The sequence below is a fragment of the Saccostrea echinata genome, unplaced genomic scaffold (genome assembly GCF_033153115.1).
Source record: "Saccostrea echinata isolate AGI-Se365-2 ecotype Australia unplaced genomic scaffold, CSIRO_AGI_Sech_v1 ptg000021l, whole genome shotgun sequence".
Taxonomy (NCBI): domain Eukaryota; kingdom Metazoa; phylum Mollusca; class Bivalvia; order Ostreida; family Ostreidae; genus Saccostrea; species Saccostrea echinata.
The window spans coordinates 395-9,243 of NW_026889770.1; the positions used below are offsets into that span (position 1 = coordinate 395).

Genomic DNA, 8,849 nt, shown 5'->3' on the forward strand with positions numbered 1-8,849 from the left:
ATGACCTTGTTAGTCTTGAGAAGAAGATTTTTAAAGATTATTCATATATTTCACACGTAAAACTTCCTGTTTCATTGTCGCCAAACCGTATGAAATGGTCATGAATTGAATAAACTTGAATTTACAACATGTTAAGGAGTTTCATCTTTTCTGATCAGTAATTCTTGACAAAATGTTTGAAAGATGTCACCAAATTTTTACGATTTCTTCATTATCTCCCCTTGAAAAGGGCCAGGGGAAGGCCCTTCATTTGGACAACTTCAATCCTCTTTACCCTAGTATGCCTTATGGCAAGTTTGATTGAAATTGGCCCAGTGGTTTTAAAAAAGTTGAAAATGTAAAAAGTTAACAGAATACACACGACAGACAGACAGACACCTTTCAGATCAGAAAGGCTTTCATCTCTGGTAGACTAAAAAGCTCTTTTTATGAAATCAGTCCATTAAAAATTTTTCACAGAGAATTAAGCTAGTAAAGAATTTGAATTGTTCAATAAATAACTAAGTACATGACTGGAAGTTCAAATCCAGCCGGGACCCGTTTCACAAAACTATCTTATGACTAAGATCTTTTTTAAGACCGAAAATTATCGTAAGGTTGCACCATAGCTGTTTCACAAAACTCCCATATCTTATGATAATCCAAGACGTACTGTCTTAATCTTGAGACTACTAGATACCTGTCTTAAGTCTAAAGTGAACATGTCGACAATATATCTTTTGGCTCAAAACCAAAGGATTTATAAAAGGGAACAGTTTTTAGAGATAGAGCAATTGTTTTGATTATATCAGCCCTCCCCCCCCCCCCCCTCCACCTTATAACTTTGCCCATAAATAATATACGATAGGAAACATGAAATGTACCTACTTTATGATTGTGCATAATCATTCTTTTTTTTTGTTTGCTTGTGCCACCTCCCAACTGAAATTGCCCCCCTCCAGACCCCCAGAACTTGCTTCTTTCGGCCATATATATGTAAGTAGGTAACCACCCCACCCCCACCCCCCACCCAGCCAAGATTTGAAAAAAAGAGTCTTCACTACCTGTAGATACTTGTTTATCATGGCTCTGTTCTTCTTTTCTGACCACCCCCCCCCCCCCCAAAGTACATGGAAGTTGATGCAATAAAATGTTTATTTCTGAGAGTGTAACTGCAGAAGAAATTACTTGAGATACCCTATTCTTTCAATATTTTAAAGAAAATGAAAGAAAGACAACTAAACTTTGTGTAAACATATTTTTAAAAATTTCCTTGTAAAAATGAAGTATAACAGTGCGACATTTAACTCCGGACACGACATTTGTCCGGACTTTCGCCAACCACTTTTCCAAAGATATGTGGAAACCATTTATGTCATCTGATGGGATTTTTTAAAACTTAACACATGAACCAAAATTTACACCTGATTATCTTCTAGGTAAAAAGATATTACACCTGAAACCAAGAAATCCCATGGGATAATGGTGGGATTTTTTCTCCTAACCAATATCCCACCATTATTCTGTGGGAGAAAAAGGTATTCTGTGGGATTTTTTCTCCCATAGAAGTTTGAAAATCCCATGAATGCTTTATAATGGGACAAAATCTCCCATATACTTGTATATAGAAGATAATCTCCCATCTCTTTATAAATGTGGGATTTATCCCATATTCATTACAAAATAGAAAAAAATTCTCCCATGGGATAAAGAAACAACAGTTTTAAACCAAATAAAGAAACTATTGAACAGTTTAACTACTATTAATTATTTATTTTCATTTAAGTTATGCGTTTCCTAAACCATTTTTTTTTTTAATTTCTTAAAATTAACCAATTTTGGGGTAATGTTTAATTTTTTCAATGATTAAAGATCAAAAAATCAAAAGTGGTTTTATCTCTATAACTTTCAGGTTTTTTTTTTTGTTTTTTTTTTTAAGTAAAAAGGCAATTTCCCTTGTATGTAGATTACCTTCTTTTATTCCTTGTATGTAAATTTTGAATGGGAAAAATAAAAAATGCAATTAAGAAAGAACAAATCTTTTTATGTTTATTTTCCTCCTAATCATTTAGGTTAATTTATTGCATAAGTGCCATTTGTCAAGCTTTACAACATGATCAGATCCATGCACGTTGTTAGATCTTTGCCTGTTTGCTGCACTAAACTGATAGGTTTCCAATTAAAAAATCACATGAAATTGGGTCGTATCAGTCACTCTGAGATTCTTAAGAGAGTTTTAAAACTTATTTAGACGTACAAACTGTAATAATTTACCTAATTTTTACTTTTAATTTTCTTTGTATGATCCTGATCATGCCTTGTTTTGTTCCAATGACAGCTGGAAATTATTTTACACATAACGAACCCGATCTGACAAATGAACAGAAAATAATGTTGAAAAAAATTCAACCATCTTCATTATGCACATTTACTGGTAGTTTGCATTAAAAATATTTAACAACCTTTTCACTAATTTCAAAACTTTCTACCTACACCTACTAAACATATCAAGAATTTTTGACAGTTCATTGAACCCGTTCAAAAATAAACATGATGAAAGGGCATGGATCCAGAAATATTTGCGGTGGTACTCTACTCATTGTTTCATATCATCCAGTAGAAAACAAGTTTTCCTTAGTTCTGTTACTTCTTTAATAAAAGCACTCTGCTGATCTTTTACTTGTTATTTTTTGGTACATATAATAACCATGCACCATTGACATGTATTCAACTGATAATAGCCAAGTCACCTTAGGCCATTGCAAGTTTCTTCTTTGTTAAACGTCAGCATGCACCTTGTTTTGGACACCCCATAACACATAAAATAAGAGGTCCAGGCCACAGTTAGTTAATGCTCACTGTTAATACCCACGCGGATGCAAATATAGCAGAATGATATTGGGTACATGTATTAAACTTTTACCTCAGCAATCTACGTGTAATTTAAATAAGATGTTAGATCCGCACGCATACTCGCTAAACTGACTGTAGTGACTATGTGAGCGGATCTAACATCTAATTTTAACAAGATTGGTACTTAAGTGGCTTAAATTTATTCAACTTCTTTCAGGAAGATTTTCAATTTTCTTGTCATAAATGCATATTGTCAATTATTATGCTTCCTGTCAGTTTGTCTCTACATAACCCATACCCTACTATTCTTGCATAGTGTTCTAAGGATTTAAATAGCATAAGCATACTATGCCGAAATAGTGCACGACTTCATTTTCTGAAGAAAAACTGACTGCGCCCACGCCTGGGAGCGAACTCACAACCCCGAGATTGTCAGTCTGACGCGCTACCGATTACAACACAGACGCCGTTATAAATATCAATGTACTATAATATATATAAACTTAGTTTCAAATATTTTACACTTAAGTAGCTGCAGAACTGTAGCTCTCAGAAAAAATATATGTTGACAGACCAGAGAGCTACAGTGCCACCCATTGAAAAAACTGTATAACTGGTTCTGAATTAATTCTTCGAAATTCTTACCTCAATTGAAAAAAAAGCTACATTTCAAAAAAGTCCTTACTCCTCTATAACTTTCGTAGTTTACACTTGTACTAAGTGCGTTGGACCGAATTCTCGTGAAGACCAAAATGGCAGTATAAATAGGCAAAATTTTCAATGATTTCAATTTCAGGGCCAGGAGGGCTGTTAAAAACAATTATAAGGAATGTTTTATTGTGGAAACAGTGAAAGAATATGTTAGAAACACACGTTTAGTAATATTTTGAGATGACAGTTTTAAAAACACTGAGAAATAAATCGAGAAACAGTGCACAAAAAGTGCACAATAAATATACAGTTTTTTCTATGGGTGGCACTGTCAATATATATTTTTTCAGAGAGCTACAGTTCTGCAGCTAACACTTAAGATGAAAAATAAACAAAATAATTCTTCTAAAATAGTTTCTTGCAATTGCCTCCATCACTCAACTACTATTCTCTAAAACTATCTGTACATTATACCTAAAGCCTCCGGCTTGTGCACCATGTGTCAAACCCTGACTACTTTTTAAGAATAGTGCATGCAAAATACAACACTATTATATAAATATGCACACTTCATGAGTTCCCTAGTTCATTGAATAAAGGTACACATACCTTCATTTTACATTTAAGGACATACGCAAGATACCTTACCTACTGATAATTTTTCAAGATATTCTAAATTTAAACTTATAATACATGTACCATATAACATACTTTTAAACAAAATATCAGCATGCATTTCCAGGGATTTTGAAAAGATATTAAAGTTTGAAAAATTTTGCATTATTCAAAGAAAAATGTACAAAAATTACAAAACATAAATTCCAGATTTTTTTTATCAAAATTGTTTTAGAAGAGATTTACAAATCCATATATAGACAATAAAAATATTGCACACAGGTCCTTCATTTAGTGGAACTCTTCAACTCCAGGGAAGAACCCAATAAAGTGCAAACTACGTTGCGTATGACCTTAAATGCCTGTTTATATAAGAGAAAAATAAATTAAAGAACTTGTTCTAATTAAAATAATGAAAAAAAAATCCTTATTTAAGCCTTTAAGTTTAATTTTTAATTAAGAAATTTGACAGATGAATAAGAAGAGTAATATACAATATAATACTTCTTAAATTAATTCTCTTGGTTCCATTCATTAGATATTCAATATTCGAGTCAACACTCAATACATGAATGAATTATCAAAAGTTTTGTCCTTAAAGTTTTCAATGGATCCACAGATCATGAGGTGATGTCTCCTTTTATGTGTATGTATCTGTGTACACTGAAAAAAAAGAAAGTCGCTGTGTGATGAAAAGGATAAACCAGAAGTCTCTGATGAGACTGTAGCTCTCCTGGTCTATATGTATAACAAAGAAAAAGTAACACTTGGATTTAAAACTTTGCAACAGACAGCAATAAATAGAATTATGTATCTAAGTGTAGTCTACTTGTGTGCCACATTATATTGAAATCATACCAAAATTGTAGGTGGAGTAGCGTTTTAAAGGAATTTTACAGAAATTTCTATTCTTAGTAACCATGGCAGCACCGTTCATTGAAATGTACCTTAGTGCAGTCTAAGTTATATTGAAATCAGAATAAAACTGTAGGAGGAGTAGTGTTTTGAAAAATTACAAACAGATGGACAGCTAGACAGACAGACAACTAGACGCCATGGACAGACAGACAGACGGACAGCTAGACGGATGGACGAGGGACACCTTCCTATCCCATAAGCTCTTCTGGTCTCTGACCAGTAGAGCTAAAAAAAAATATCAAATTTGATTTTTTTTCAATGTTAAAGAAATAAAACTGCAAAATTAAATTGTAAATGGTTGGTTGCGTACTAATTATTCAAAGTAGTTTTTGTTGTATGGTTTGAAAAATTTTATTATTCATTCTATTTTCACAAAGAATTACCTTTGCATTTCTTGTATCTACAAGGGGGACAAATCTTCAAGTGGTACATGTACACTATATGTCAGCTACTATACCTTCATTTTCTGTTAAAGAAAAAAAAATAGAATAAATCATACAATACCAATTACATGTATAATAACAAAGCATGGATTAAATTTTTCACTAAAATTAGAAAATGAATTGAATATCGATCACTCAAATTTCTCGATCCAGCCAAAATGACTGACGTTAAAATTTACCCCTACTGAGGTCGAAGTATAAAAGTATAAATTATTTTTATCTATCAATATACCATAAATGAAACTTTGTGCATGTTCTGCATTCATTTACCGGTATCTGTATATAGTAGTTTTATGCCCTTGAGAATTTTTCATGATGTCATGCCATAATATTTCCATGTCTGTTTTTTTTTTCTCTGTGGTAACTGTTTGAAAGTTAGCGGAATTGATTTCTTGATAATTCTATTGGAATGTAAATTAGGCAGGTCGATAGGTCAGGAGCTAAGAAGGCCTAATATGCATGAAAATCTCGTGCGCACCTGTCTCTGTGTCTGACGCTAAGGAGGCTAAATATGCATGTAAATCTCGTGCGACTACCTTTGTGTTTGACTTCAGTGGGTGAGGACTATTGAAATTGGCATGGGAGTCCTTGTGTAATTTAAATCTATGTCTACATTAACATTGCAGGTTATCCTGCAACATTCACGAGAATGCGGTCTTTATTTCTTAAACATCCAATATCCTATCAATTCTAATAAAAAATCATATTATTAGTAATAAAGCTAGAACTTTTTTTTATTTCATTTCCAATTAATAGAAAAAATATTTTTACAAATAAATATGTAAAATAAAAAAGTCCTAGCATTTTTGTCTTTTATAATTTACTTACACATAAGCATCTACATGATGTATATTTTTTCCCCTCAAAAGAACATGAACATAACTTAATAATGATATTCCTAAGTATGTATTCATGGTATAAAAAATGAGTGTAGCAGTATAAAGATTGATTTTTCACTCAAAGTTTTAAGACTGTTTTTCAGAGATTAAAAAAAAAACATTGATTATATCAATAATCATGTGGGTACATGTCCTATGTAAACTTCAGAGGATCAACCAATTTTCTAACAGAGAATTAGTAATTTGATATTTGGATACTTCCAAACAATATAAGTAGGAGTTTTGGGGGTTATTAATTATGTCCATCATGACATGTACTATAAGCACTGACCCCCCATATCTCAAAATTTATCTTGACACCAAAAAAAAAAAAAAAAAAAATAGTACTTGCAACACATGCAATGTTTGTTAATCCCTAGTACACTACAGTAGTAGGATACTTTTAACCATGTCTGAGAGAAGATAATTAATTTTCTAATCAGTAATGCTGATGACTGTGATCAAGATACTTATAAATTGTAACTTGCAAATTACAGACAAATTTAGACATGACAGTATGATTTTTTAAGTACAATCATCAGCTAGTGTACACATTGAGAATATTCGAACGAACGAATACTAGCCTACAACGTTGTCATTGAGGAAATTCGAACGAAAGAATAATATTCCGATGTGTATAATTTTCTGACGATTATTTACTTTGTTAACTTGTATAATGTACTACTGAATAACCCCATCGACTGCTAGCTCTGCAAACACTTTACAGTGACAGAAATTCATAAGATTGTTTCATCAGTTAACGAGGAATCAGGATGATCTATAGATCTTTAGACTTCAAAAAAAAAAAAAGAATCTATGAGCCATGTATTAACATGCTTTAAATGAAATAAATAACAAAATCAATAATTCTAAATCTACTTACAAAAATAGAGCAGGTCTTCGTCATAATTTTGTTTACAAACATCATGTGGAAATTCCAATATCCTCATAATAATCTTGTCGCCGTTTTTTTTTCTTTGGTTGGTATTGGGTAATTCTAGGAATATAATGCATCCGTCTGCACAGAATTTTTAAGAAGTGAATCCATAGATAGAATATTACTGCTTCTTTTTATTTATTGGTTTATCTTTTTTTAAATTTAAACAATGCATAGTTCACGAGAAAACAAAGAAATGAAATAAATTATCAGGCCTATTTTTTTTTCAGATTTTTTTTGTTGTTGTTGTAAATACTGCCATGGGTAATAATGGTAATTAAAATGCCCAATACCAAAAATATTAACATTTTATATAAATGGGACATCATCATGATCATTGATAAGAAGGAGGAGGGGTAGTGGACGGGTGGGTAGTCTCTCTGTATCTCTAAAATAAAAATTAATGTTTCCCTTGAAAAGTCAAGAAAATTTTATTTGCATGGTCAGTGGGATATTCAGTACAAGTTTAAAAGTCCAGTCAGTACATAGCCTCAATAAAGCCCCTTCTTCTTCTTTTAATTCACGACATTTTGATATATTGTTAACTTTCTATGATGTTCAAAATTGTATCATTCACCAACCATCCTTCATGTGATAATCAATAGTAACCTATAAATTTTTGTCACTTCAAATCCCATTTTTGTGAAACGTAGAATGAAAAATCAAAAGCTATACGAGCATTCATTTTACTTTCATAAACATGATTCAAGTTTATATTTTCGAATTTTTTGACAAACGTTTGTTTGTATCATCTGTCCTTAAGGGGGGGGGGGGGTATGCAATTTTATATTAATTGTTTGCTATCAATTATGAACGATGTAAAATTGTTTGGATTTAATTTTTAAATTGAAAATGAAAAAAAAAATTATGACTTAATCCAAAGGTTTAGTAAAAGCATGGAGTTTGTTTTTCATGAATTTCTATTGTAGATTCATTTGTTAAATCGACTTGCTGTGTGTTAATATCCCTTGTGTATGTTTTGTTAGTTCCAAGCAAATTGTGACAGTTTTGCTACCTGGGGAAAACAAAAGACTCTTAAATGCCTCTAGGTATATACATACATGTATCATACCCTATGGAGATCTGGGGTGAAGATATTGGTTTCTTGGAAGTTAGCAAGGGGAGGGGGGGGGGGTAGGTTTAACAGCAGACTTAAGTTGCTTTATTAGTATTCAAACATTTACTGCAAGATTAAGAAAAACAGGTAATACAACAGAAGTTGATTATTTTTCTGTGAAATCAAACTCAGATGACAAATATCAAAAAAAAAAAAAAAAAAAAAAAATCAGATTGAGCTTAACTTGGGATCGACACCCCCGTCCAAAAATATAGTCCCGTCCAAAGCTAAAGCGTTTAGAAGTCAGCAGAGTCAATATCTCGAAGTGGGTCTTGTGACGTATTTATGAATATGTCCTATTATTGTTTTTTATCGATAAAATAAAAATAAATCATTTATAAAATTATAGCTTTAACTCTAGCTTAAAGAATATCTATGTCCGATCTAGGACACTATAGCATAATACGATACTCTTTACAGAGTTATGTCCCTTTCTAGAATGTAAGTTATAGATTTTA

General features: G+C 31.9%; 1 long non-coding RNA gene across 1 annotated transcript; it reads right to left on the bottom strand.

Annotated features, from left to right (window-relative positions):
- Positions 1-4,524: 4,524 nt before the first annotated feature.
- Positions 4,525-7,306, bottom strand: LOC133190148 (uncharacterized). The gene is made up of 3 exons (XR_009721578.1): positions 7,221-7,306; positions 5,400-5,482; positions 4,525-4,761 (listed from the first exon to the last, which is right to left on the bottom strand). It is a non-coding gene; the product is annotated as an uncharacterized LOC133190148 (long non-coding RNA).
- Between the last annotated feature and the right edge of the window lie 1,543 nt (positions 7,307-8,849).